Source organism: Notamacropus eugenii, chromosome 6 (genome assembly GCF_028372415.1).
Source record: "Notamacropus eugenii isolate mMacEug1 chromosome 6, mMacEug1.pri_v2, whole genome shotgun sequence".
NCBI classification, from domain to species: Eukaryota; Metazoa; Chordata; class Mammalia; order Diprotodontia; family Macropodidae; genus Notamacropus; species Notamacropus eugenii.
In genome coordinates, this window is record NC_092877.1 from 209,949,267 (window position 1) to 209,961,467 (window position 12,201).

The 12,201-nt window shown below is 39.0% G+C and overlaps 1 pseudogene; it reads left to right on the forward strand.

The window, feature by feature from the left end:
• Positions 1-6,039: 6,039 nt before the first annotated feature.
• LOC140511213 (dual specificity tyrosine-phosphorylation-regulated kinase 3-like) lies at positions 6,040-7,990 on the forward strand (annotated as a pseudogene).
• The last annotated feature ends 4,211 nt before the right edge of the window (positions 7,991-12,201 follow it).

Consider the following 12,201-nt stretch of genomic DNA (forward strand, 5'->3'; position numbering starts at 1 on the left):
CACAATTACCAGGTCAAACAGAACTGCAAGCATCCAGAAAGAAACAATTTAAATATCATGAAACCAAAGTCAGAATTATACAGGACCTTGCAGCTTCCATATTAAAAGATCAAAGGGCATGGAATACGATAATCCATAAGGCAAAGGAGCTTGTATTACAACCAAGGATCAAACTACCCAATGAAACTGAACATAATCTTTCAGGGGAAGAGATTGACATTCAATGAAATAGAGAACTTCCAAACCTTCCTGATGAAAAGACCAGAGATCACCAGAAAATTTGATCTTCAAATATAAGACTCAAGAGAGGCATAACAAGGTAAACAGGAAAGAAATAAACAACATATTATTAATAAAGGCAAACTTCCCTATAAGAGAAGATGACACTTGTAACTCTTGAGAACTGTAATTGTGACATCTAAAGGGTTATATATAGACAGGGCATGGGTATAAATTGACTCTGATGTGATGATTAAAAATCTAATTAAATGATGAAAAAGAATTGATTGTACTGGGAGAAGCGTAAAGGAGGAGGCAGATAAGGGTAAATTACATCACATGAAAAGGCACAAAAACCTATTACAGTAGTGGGAAGAAAGGGAGGGAGATGAGCATTATTTGAACCTTAATCTCATCAGATCTGGCTCAAAATGGGAATAACATAATCAATGAGGTATAGAAATTTAACTTATCCTATCTCTAGGAAATAGGAGGGAAAAGGGGAAGAAAAAGGAGGGGTGTATAGAAAGGAGGGAAGATATAGTAAGGGTAAAGAGGAAGAAAGGGGAGAAGGCTCATAGAAGGGAGGACAGACTGAGGGAGGTGGTGATTGAAAGCAAAACTCTAGTGAGGAAGGAAAGGGAAAAAAGAGAGAAAGGCATAAATGGGGGTGGGGTGGGGAGGATAGGCTAGAGAGAAAGACAGAGATAGTAATTGTAACTGTGAATGTAAATGGGATAGACTCTCCTATAAAATAGAAGCAGATAGCAAAGTGGATTAAGACCCATAATCATAGAATATGCTGTTTACAAGAAACATTTGAAGCAGAGGGATACACACAAAATAAAGGTAAAAGGCTGGAGCAGAATATATTATGCTTCAGCTGAAGTGAAAAGGTAGCAATCCTGATCTCAGACAAAACAAAAAGAAAACAAAAAATCTAATTAAACGAGATAAGGAACTTACATCCTGCTAAAGGATGACATAGATGATGAAGTAATATCATTATTAAACATATATACATCAAGTGGTATAGCATCCAAATTCTTAGAGAAGTTAAGGAGTTAAAGGAAGAAAAAGATAACAAAACTGTACTAGTGGGAGACCTCAGCCTCCCCCTCTCAGAACTAGATAAATCTAACCACAAAAAAGAAAGAAGTTAAGGAGATGAATAGAATTTTAGAAAAGTTAGATATGTCTGGCCTGTGGAGAAAACTGGGATAGAAAGGAATATACCTTTTTTTCTCTAGGTGGTACACAGCACCTACACAAAAATTGACCATGTATTAGGGCATAAAATCCCCACAATTCATTGTAGAATGAGAGGAATATTAAATGCATCCTTTTCAGGTAACCATAAAATAAAAATTAAATGTAATAAAGGGCCATGGAAAGACAGACTAAAAATCAACTAGACATAAAATAATGTAATCTTAAAGAATGAGTGCATCAAACAACAAATATTGGAAACAATCAATTACTTCATCCAAGAGAAGGACAATAATGAGACAACATACCAAAACTTGTAGAATGCAGCAAAAGCAGTTCTTAGGGAAAGTTTTATATCTCTAAATGCTTATATTAATAAAATAGAGAAAGAGGAGATCAATGAATTGGGCATGCATCTGCAAAAGCTAGCAAAAGAACAAATTAAAAATTCCCAGTTAAATACCAAATTATAAATTCTGAAAATCAAGGGAAAGATTAATAAAATTGAAATTAAGAAAACTATTGATCTAATAAATAAAACTAAAAACTAGTTTTATGAAAAATAGATAAACCTTTGGTTAATTTAATTTTAAAAAGAAAGAAGAAAATCAAATTACCAGCATGAAAAATGAAAAAGGTAAATACACCATCAATGAAGAAGACATCAAAACAATAATTTGGATCTATTTTGCCCAACTATATGCCAATGTACCTGAGAATCTTCGTGAAATGGATGAATATTTACAAAAATATAAGTTGCCCAGATTAACAGAAGAGGAGATAAAATATTTAAATAACCCCATTTCAGAAAAAGAAATTGAAAAAGTCATCCATGAACTCCCTAAGAAAAAGTCTCAGGGCCAAATGAATTTTCCAAGTGAATTCTATTGAACATTTAAAGAACTAATTCCAATACTTTATAAACTATTAGGGAAAACAGATGAAAAAGGAGTCCTACCAAATGCTTTGTATAATACAATTATGATGCTGATACCTAAAGCAGGACAAGCCAAAACAGGCAAAGGAAAGCATAGACTAATTTTCCTGGTGGATATAAAAGCAAAATTTTTAAATAAAATATTAGCAAAGAGGTTATACCAACTTATCTTAAGGAAAACACATTATGATCAGGTAGAATTTATAACAGGAATGCAGTCATTAAAATTCTATCTGTTGCCCCCTAACTCCCTTCCAGAGAGCCATTTCAAATAACAAATTATATTTTAAAGAAGAGGGGGGAAACCCTGCAAAACTGATTAATATATCAAAAAATCTCAAAATATGTGTAATATATCACAATCATAGACCTCCCAATTTTGCAAAGGAATAGAGTAGGGCTGTCTTCTGACATCTTTTCATTGGGATCATACTTGGCCTTTATAATTTTACAAAATTCACTTTGGATTGTTTTGTAGTGGTTCTTTGTTTTCATTGTTGAAATCATTTTGCATGTTGGTTTTAGGAGGGCAGTTATTTTCATTAAGTTCTTGGGGGCATCTCAAATATTTTTTCCCTCAAATTTCCTCAAATCTTGCCTTCTCCAGACTTTCCTGTCTACATCAGCCCACACTCCTTCGTCTGAAATCCTTTAGCAATAGGATCATAAAATTTGCTGTTGGAAGATGCTCTTGAATTAAATTAGTCCAACTCTCTTTTATGAATTAAGTAAAGGAGGTCTGGAGAGGATCAAGTGATTTGTCTGAGGTCACATGGTCCTTGTACCCATGTCTCGTCTCCTATTTTCCTACTCTTAATAAACAAATATTGCTCTGCAATAGGAGGATACTAAATATTTACTGAGTTGAGCTGAATAACATTCTCTAATTGTTACACTTGTGCTATTTCCCCCCACCTTTCCCCCACAATATATATTAAGATCTTTGTGGAAAGTGACTATATTTTATATTTCTTCTACAAAACCAGAATAGAAAATTTAGTTCTAATTACATAGTAAGTGTCCATTCATGGGCTACAGGATTAGGAACAGGCTTAAATAGCTAATATTAATTGATTATTTGAGAAATAAATTAAAACTGTCAAGAGCTGCAATTCTAGGTACCATTAATTTAGTTTGATAAAAGAGACTTAACTAAGCTAAACCATTTTTGTAAATAGATTATCCAAGGGGCACCCTTCTAATTGACCCACAAAATTTGCATCATCTGTCCTTAAATCCAGTGTTCTTTTGCTCTCCCTAGAAACAAACTAAGAAAAATACATACCTCTGGGTATTGTGTACCCAGAATCTCCTATCTCCTCCCTACTCCCAACACAAAACAATCAGGAATGGAAGAAGAAGAAACAAGAGGTGGAAAATATACCATTTTAAAATGCTGTTAAATTTCCTTTGAGTTTAATAAGCCTGCTACCTGATTAAACATTTTTAATTGATATCTTTTTTCAACCACCTTCATTTGGGAATATGTCTCTTCTTCTCCATCCCTAATTGGTGAGCCATCCTTTATAAAAGAATTAAAATAAAAGGGAGAAACAGCCTTTTAAGAAATGAGTCTGACAGTACATATTCAGATGTTCTTCACCCATAGTCCCCCACCTCAGAAAAAAGAGGTCCACTTTCCTTATTATTTTCCAGGGACACATTGGATCATATTTATGTAGTGTTTGGTCTCATGTTATGCATCTATTTTCATTGTTGCAGTTATGTGTTCCTTTCCTAGTTCTGCTTATTTACCCCTTTTATTCATCTATGCCTTCCCATGCTTCTCCATAATCTTCATATCCATTTGTTTCTCACAGTCAGTAATATTCCATTTAAATTCAGGTACCTCAATTTGTTTTGCCATCCAATTGATGAGCATCAACTTTGTTTCCATTTTTCTTTTGCTACCACAAAAAAGTACTGCTATCCACCTGATTTTTTTTTGAGGAGGAAAGACAAGGCAATTGGGGTTAAGTGACTTACCCAAGGTCACACAGCTAGTAAGTGTCAAGTGTCTGAGACTGGATTTGAACTCAGGTCCTTCTGACTCCAGAGCTGGTGCTCTATTCACTGAAGCCTGATTCTTTTTAGGCCAATTTGATATCATTTAAACCTGTAGGTGGATAGGTTGTCTTTCAGGTACTTTACTTGCTTATTTTTTTTATTATGTCTATCCTCTCATGAAGCTACAGTGTCCATATAAGTAGGTTGTAAGATAAACAAAATCCTTCATGTCCATAAACTCTGAAATCACTTTATCTGATCACAGTCCACCTTTCTGTCTATATAAAATGCTGCTTTTTGTTTTTCTTAAACTAATTTTATTTATTTATTTACATTCATTTTTTAAAAAATTTTCTCCCTCCTGTCCTTCCCCCACCCATTGAGAAGGCAAGCAATATTATAGAAATTATACATCTGGAAAAAGATGCACATACTCTAGCTCTTCCCCCACAGCTCATAAAATACCTGTAAAAAATGAATCTAAATTAATTCTAGAGCAGTAGAAGGCACAAAACGACAGAATGAAAGAGCTTTCCAGCCCAAGGTAGCCTGAAAGGCTGACAGGAACATGGACACGGAGCAGAGCACAGCCCACAGAGCCCAGTCCAGCCGTGGCTGCATGGCACTGGCAGGAATAGGTCTGGAACAGGCCTATGAGGCAGAATCCCCAACAGCAGCATGGTTCTCAGATCCTTCAACCCACAAGAGCCAAAGAAAGTTTCAAAAGTCAGTGAGAAAGCTTTTTCACCTGGATGAGAAGGGAGCACGTCCTTCCCTAGCTTCAGCTCTAGGCAGCAGCAGTGACAGCAGCAGCAGCAGCAGTGTCCATTTTTGGAACCCTCAGCCTAAAGCCCCTGGGGAAACTGAGCCACTGATCTGGGTCTCAGCCTTGAGTGACAGCCTGGTGATGAGGAAGATTGCTGGCTGGCATGGTGGAGCTGGGCAGAAAAGCTTTGGCAGCTCCCAGACCAGAGCTCAGGTCAGGAGAGGAACTTCTCTCCCTTGATTATGCCACCTTGAAAGAACTGAGAACTTATAGGTCCCCAGAGCATACCCTCTTGTTGACAAATGACTCAAAAGTCAAGTAACTGGCTGGAAAATGACCCCAAAGGGGAAAAAATAAGACTATAAAAGATTACTTTCTTGGTAAACAGATATTTTCTTCCAACTTTTTGGATGAGGAAGAGCAATGCTTACCATCAGAAGCCTCCAAAATGAACATGCAATGGTCTCAGGCCATGGAAGAGCTCAAAAAGGATTTTGAAAATCAAGTAAGAGAGGTAGAGGAAAAATTGGGAAGAGAAATGAGAGCAATGCAAGCAAATCATGAAAAGTGAGTCAATAGCTTGTTAAAGGAGACTAAAAAAAAATGCTGAAGAAAATAGCACCTTTAAAAATAGGCTAACTCAATTGGCAAAAGAGGTCCAAAAATGAGGAAAAGAATGCTTTAAAAAAGCAGAATTAGACCCTGGGAGGGAAGGGAAGGGAGGGAGCAGACGTGTGTGGGCACTGGCAGGAGCAGCAGTGTGTGACTGGGGCTCCCGGGGAAGCAGCACTCACTAAGACTGTACCGGGCCCTCACACTATCTCCGCCACCACTGGCAGCTTCAGCCAGTCCCTCTCAAGGCCCCTTCTCCCCTAGCTGTGGAGGAGTCCTGGGCCACCCGATGGGCAGTGTTGCCTGCGGACCTGGCAGGAAGGATGTGGGCTGGCACAGCAGGGCCCCTGGCCCAGGAACCATGGAGGTTGGGAGATGGTATGAATGGTACCTTCATGATGTTAGATGAAACTAATGTCCATCTGGCCCAAATACAGGCTGCAATCCTTCTGAACCAGCTCTACCTAGAAGATTATATATTACCACTGAAAAGCTAACAACCAGCCACACTCAAGCAGTCCCAAACAGAGGTGACATTAAGGTGGAACAGCTGTTTCAAGAATTTGGCAACAGAAGAACTAGTGCTTTTCAATCCATAGTAACAAATACCTCTGAAAAGTATCCTCCCACTATTGCTCAGGGTAAAAGTTCAGAGAGTTTGAACACTGTCAAATCTGGTAGTTCATCCAAAGCACTAAAAGTGGTACCTCTGACTCCTGAACAAGCACTAAAGCAGTATAAGCATCACCTGACTCCTTATGAGAAGCTTGAAATCATCAGTTATCCTGATGTTTATTTTGTGAGTCCAAATGCTAAGAAAAGGCATGGTGTCATGGGTGGCCCCAATAATGGGGGATATGATGATGCTGAGGGAGGCTACATCTATGTACCTCGAGACCCTTTGGCTTATAGATACGAGGTGTTGAAAATCATCGGCAAAGGCAGCTTTGGCCAAGTCACTCGAGTCTATGACCACAAACTTCACCAGTATGTCACCCAGAAGATGGCTTGCAATGCAAAGTATTTTCATTGACAATCAGCTGAAGAAATCAAGATTTTAGAGCATCTTAAGAAACAGGATAAAACAGGCAGCATGAACGTTACTCACATGCTAGAAACCTCTACATTCTGGAACCATGTCTGTATGGCTTTTGAATTACTAAGCATGGACCTCTACGAGCTGATCAAAAAGAACAAGTTTCAGGGGTCCAGCGTCCAGCTAGTACACAGATTTGCTCAATCTATCTTGCAGTCCCTGGATGCTCTTTACAGAAACAAGATCATTCACTGTAACCTGAAGCCAGAAAACATTCTTCTCAAACAGCATGGCCACAGTGCAGCCAAGGTAATTGACTTTGTTTTGAGTCAGCTGTTTTGACTACCAGCTGCACCAATTGACAGCTGTTTTGAGTACCAGAAACTCTACACATACATCCAGTCTCATTTCTACAGAGCACCAGAGATCATCTTGGGAAGTCAATACAGTATACCCATTGATGTCTAGAGCTTTGGCTGCATTCTCGCAGAACTTTTGACTGGACAGCCTCTCTTCCCTGGAGAAGATGAAGGAGATCAGTTAGCTTGTATAATGGAGATTCTAGGGATACCTCCTCCAAAACTTCTTGAGGAAGCTAAGCATGCCAAGTACTTTATCAGCTCCAAGGGTCTGCCTCAATATTGTTCTGTAATGACTCAGGCAGATGGGAGGGCTGTCTTTGTAGGGGGACATTCATGCCAGGGTAAGAAGCAAAGTCCCCCTGGCAGCAAAGACTGGGTAACAGCTCTAAAAGGGTGTGATGACTACTTGTTTAGAGAGTTCTTGAAAAGATGTCTTCATTGGGATCCCTCTGCCCGCCTGACCCCCAGCTCAGGCCTTAAGACACCCTTGGATTAGTAAACAGGTGCCCAGACCTCTCCCTACAGACAAAATGTTGGGGAAACAGATACTAAATCCTGTGAATACTTTGCAGGGATTGGGTTCCAAATTACCTCCAGTCACTGGAATAGCTAATAAGCTTAAAGCTAATTTAATGTCAGAAACTAATAGCAGTATACCTCTGTGCAGTGTCCTGCCCAAACTCTTCAGCTAGTAGAGAGTGATCTGTGTGGAAATGTGCATAAACGATACTTTGAATCATCCTGAAAGCATGCAGATTGGAAAATACAACATCCTCAGAACCCCTGTTTTTGACAGACCAGACTTTTTTAAAGGCAAAACTATTTTATATGTATGAAAATGAACTTTTCAAGGGCTAATTATCTAACTACCTTGTTTCAGCCACGTTGAAATATCTATTAAATTACTTTTTATAAAAAAAAAAAGCAGAATTAGTCAAATGGAAAAGGATACTCAAAACCTCACTGAAGAAAATAGTTCTTTAAAAATGAAAATGGAGCAGATGGAAGCTAATGACTTTATGAGAAACCAAAAAATTACAAAACAAAACCAAAAGAATGAAAAAATGGAAAATAATATGAAATATTTCATTGGAAAAACAACTGATCTTGAAAACAGAACCAGGAGAGACAATTTGAAAACTATGGGACTACCTGAAAGCCATGATCAAAAAAAGAGCCTAGACATCATCTTTCATGAAATTATCAAGGAAAGATGGCCAAGATGGCAGAGTAGAAAGACACATATAATCTGGTGCTTCCCCCACAGCCCATAAAATACCTGTAAAGAAAGGCTCTCAACAAATTCTACAGCAGCAGAAGCCACAGAACGATAGAATGGAGGAGATTTCTAGCCCAGGGCGACCTGGAAGACCGATGGGAAAAGTCTGTTGCACTGGCAGCAGAGCAGAACCCAGCCTAGCCTTCGCCATACAGCACTGTGAGGAGGACTGGAGCAGGCCTTGGGAGTGGAATCCTCAGCCGCAGCAGCCCTGGTTCACAGATCCCTCAATTCACAGGCACCAAAGGCAGCTTCAAAGGTCAAAGAGAACAGGGTCCTCCCCTAGCCCTGGCCTCAGGCATCTGTGGTGGCAGCAGTGGTGGCAGCAACAGCTACAGTGACCAGACAGGTAGCAGTCAGTTGCCATTGTTGGATAAAGCCCCTGGGGAATTGAGCATCTGATCTGAATCTCAGCCTTGAGCCTGGCCAGGGAGTAAACCCCTTTCCCTTGACTGTGTCACCTTGGAGGAACTGAAATCTTACAGGTCCCTAGAGTATGCCTGACTCTTGACAAAGGAGCCAAAAGTCAAGTAACTGGTTGAGAAAATGCCCACAAAAGGGAAAAAAATAAGATATAGGAGGTTACTCTTGGTGAACAGGTATTCTCTCCCATCCTTTCAGATGAAGAAGAACAATGTTTACCATCAGGGGAAGACACAAAAGTCAAGGATTCTGCATCCAGGACCTCCAAAATAAATATGCAATGGTCTTGGCCCATGGAAGAGCTCAGAGAGGATTTTGAAAATTAAGTGAGAAAGGTGGAGGGAAGATTGGGAAGAGAATTGAGAGCAATGCAGGAGATTAATGAAAGGCAAGTCAGCAGCTTGCTGAAGGAGATCCAAAAGAATGCTGAAGAAAATAACACCTTTAAAAATGGGCTGACTCAATTGGCAAGGGAAGTCTGGGAAGCCAATGAGGAGAAGAATGCTTTAAAGAACAGAGTTGACCAAAAGAAAAGGGAGGTTCAAAAGCTCACTGAAGAAAATAGTTTTTTAAAAATTGGAATGGAACAGATGGAGGCTAATGACTTTATAAGAAACTAAGAAATTACAAAACAAAACCAAAAGAATGAAAAAATGGAAGATAATGTGAAGTGTCTCATTGGAGGGACTACTGGCCTGGAGAATATATCCAGAAGAGACAATCTGGAAATTGTGGGAATACCTGAAAGCCATGATCAAAAGAAGAGCCTAGACATCATCTTTCATGAAGATGTCAGGGAGGATTGCCCTGATATTCTAGAACCAGAGAGCTGAATAAATGTTCAGGAAGTCTGCCAATTACCTCCTGAAGGAGATCCAAAAGGAGAAACTCCTGAGAATGTTGTGGCCAAATTCCAGAGTTCCCGGGTCTGGAGAGGATGTTGCGGGCAGCCAGAAAGAGGCAGTTTGAGTATTGTGGAGGTGCAATCAGGATGGCACAGGATCTTGTAGCTTCCGCATTGGGGGATCAAAAGGCTTGGAGTATGATGTTCCAGAGGTCAAAGAACTAGAATTGAAGCTGAGAATCACCTACCCAACAGAACTGAGTCTGATAGTTCAGGGGAAGGGGTGATCATTCCGTGAAATAGATAAGGGACTTTTGGGCATTCTTGGTGAAAAGACTAGAGCTGAAGAGAAAGTCTGACTTTCAAACACAAGAGGCAAGAGAGGCATGAAAGGGTGGGCAGGAGGAAGAAATCGCAAGGGACTGGGTGAAGTTGGACTTTTGCATTCTTTCATGGAGAGATAATATTTATAACTCTTGAAACTTTTCTCAGTATATGGGTAGTTGGAAGGATTATATACACACACACACACACACACACACACACACCCATATATGTATGTATATACATATACATATATATATACAGAGAGAGAGAGAGAGAGAGAGACAGAGACAGAGAGACAGAGAGCACAGGGTGAGTTGAATAAGAAGGGATTATATCTAAAAAACTAAATTTAAGGGGTGAGAGAGGAATATATTGGGAGGAGAAAAGGAGAAATGGAATGAGGCAAATTATCTCTCATAGAAAAGGCAAGAAAAAGCTTTTCCAATGGAGGGGAAAAGGGGAGAGATGAGGGGGAAAAAGTGAAGCTTACTCTCACTACATTTGGCTCAAGGAAGAAAAAACATGCACACTCAATGTCGTATGAAAATCTATCTTACACTACAGGAAAGTAGGGGAGAAGGGGATAAGTAGGGTGGGGGGATGGTGAAAGGGAGGGCAAATGGGAGGAGGGAGCAATTAGAAGTAAACACTCTTGGGGAGGGGCAAGGTCAAAAGACAGAATAGAAGAAATGGGGGGCAGGATAGGATGGAGGGAAATATAGTCTTATACAACATGACTATTATGGAACTCTTTGGCAAAACTACACATATATAGCCTATATTGAATTGTTTGCCTTCTCAGTGAGAACTGTTTTTGTATACACCTGGAAAATAAGAAATACAGGTAATGGGGTATAGAAATTTATCTTGTCCAACAGGACAAGAGAGAAGATGAGGATAAGGGAAGGGAGGGGTGGTAGAAGGGAGAGCACATTGGTGGAAAGAGTAGTCAGAATACATGGTGTTTTGGGGGGAAGAAGGGGGAGATGGGGAGAAAATCTGAAGCTCAAAATTTTGTGGAGATGAGTGTTGAAAACTTAAAATAAATAAATAAATAAATTTAAAAAGAAAAGAAATTATCAAGGAAAATCGCCCTGATATTCTAGAACCAGAGGGAAAAATAAAAATTGAAAGAATCCACCTATCACTTCCTGAAAGAGATCCAAAAAGGAAACTCCTAGGAACATTGTAGCCAAATTCCAGAGTTTTCAAGTCAAGGAGAAAATATTGCAAGCAGCTAGAAAGAAACAATTCAAGTATTGTGGAAATACAATAAGAATAACACAAGATCTAGCAGCTTCTACATTAAGGAACTGAAGGGCTTGGAATAGGATATTCCAGAAATCAAAGGAACTAGGATTAAAACCAAGAATCACCTACCCAGCAAAACTGAATATAATACTTCAGGGGAAAAAATGGTCATTCAATGAAATAGAGAATTTTCAAGCATTCTTGATGAAAAGAGCAGAGCTGAATAGAAAATCTGACTTCTAAACACAGGAATTAAGAGAAGCATGAAAAGGTAAACAGGAAAGAAAAATCATAAGGACTTACTAAAATTAAACTGTTTACATTCCTATCTGGAAAGATAATATTTGTAATCCTTGAAACTTTTCCAAGTATTCGGGTAGGTGGAGGGATTGTACACACACACGCAGACACACACACACACACACACAGAAACATATAGATATATCTATATGTATCTATATGTATACATCTATCTTTCTATATATATGTATATATATACATACACACACACACACACACACACACACACACACACACACACATATATATATATATATATATATACAGAGAGAGCATAGGGTGAGTTGAATAAGAAGGTATCTAAAAATATAAAATTAAAGTGTGAGAGAGGAATATATTGGGAGGAGAAAGGGAGAAATGGAATGTGGTAAATTATCTCTCATAAAAGAGGTAATAAAAAGCTTTTCCAATGGAGGAGTAAAGAGGGGAGGTGAGAGGGAAAAAGTGAAACTTATTCTCATCACATTTGGCTTAAGGAAGAAATCATATGCACACTAGTTTGGTATGAACATTTATTTTATGCTACAGGAAAGCAGGAGAGAAGGGGATAAGTGGGGTGAGGGGATGACAGAAGGGAGGGCAAATGAGAGGAGAGAGTAATTAGAAGTAAACACTTTTGGGGAGGGAGA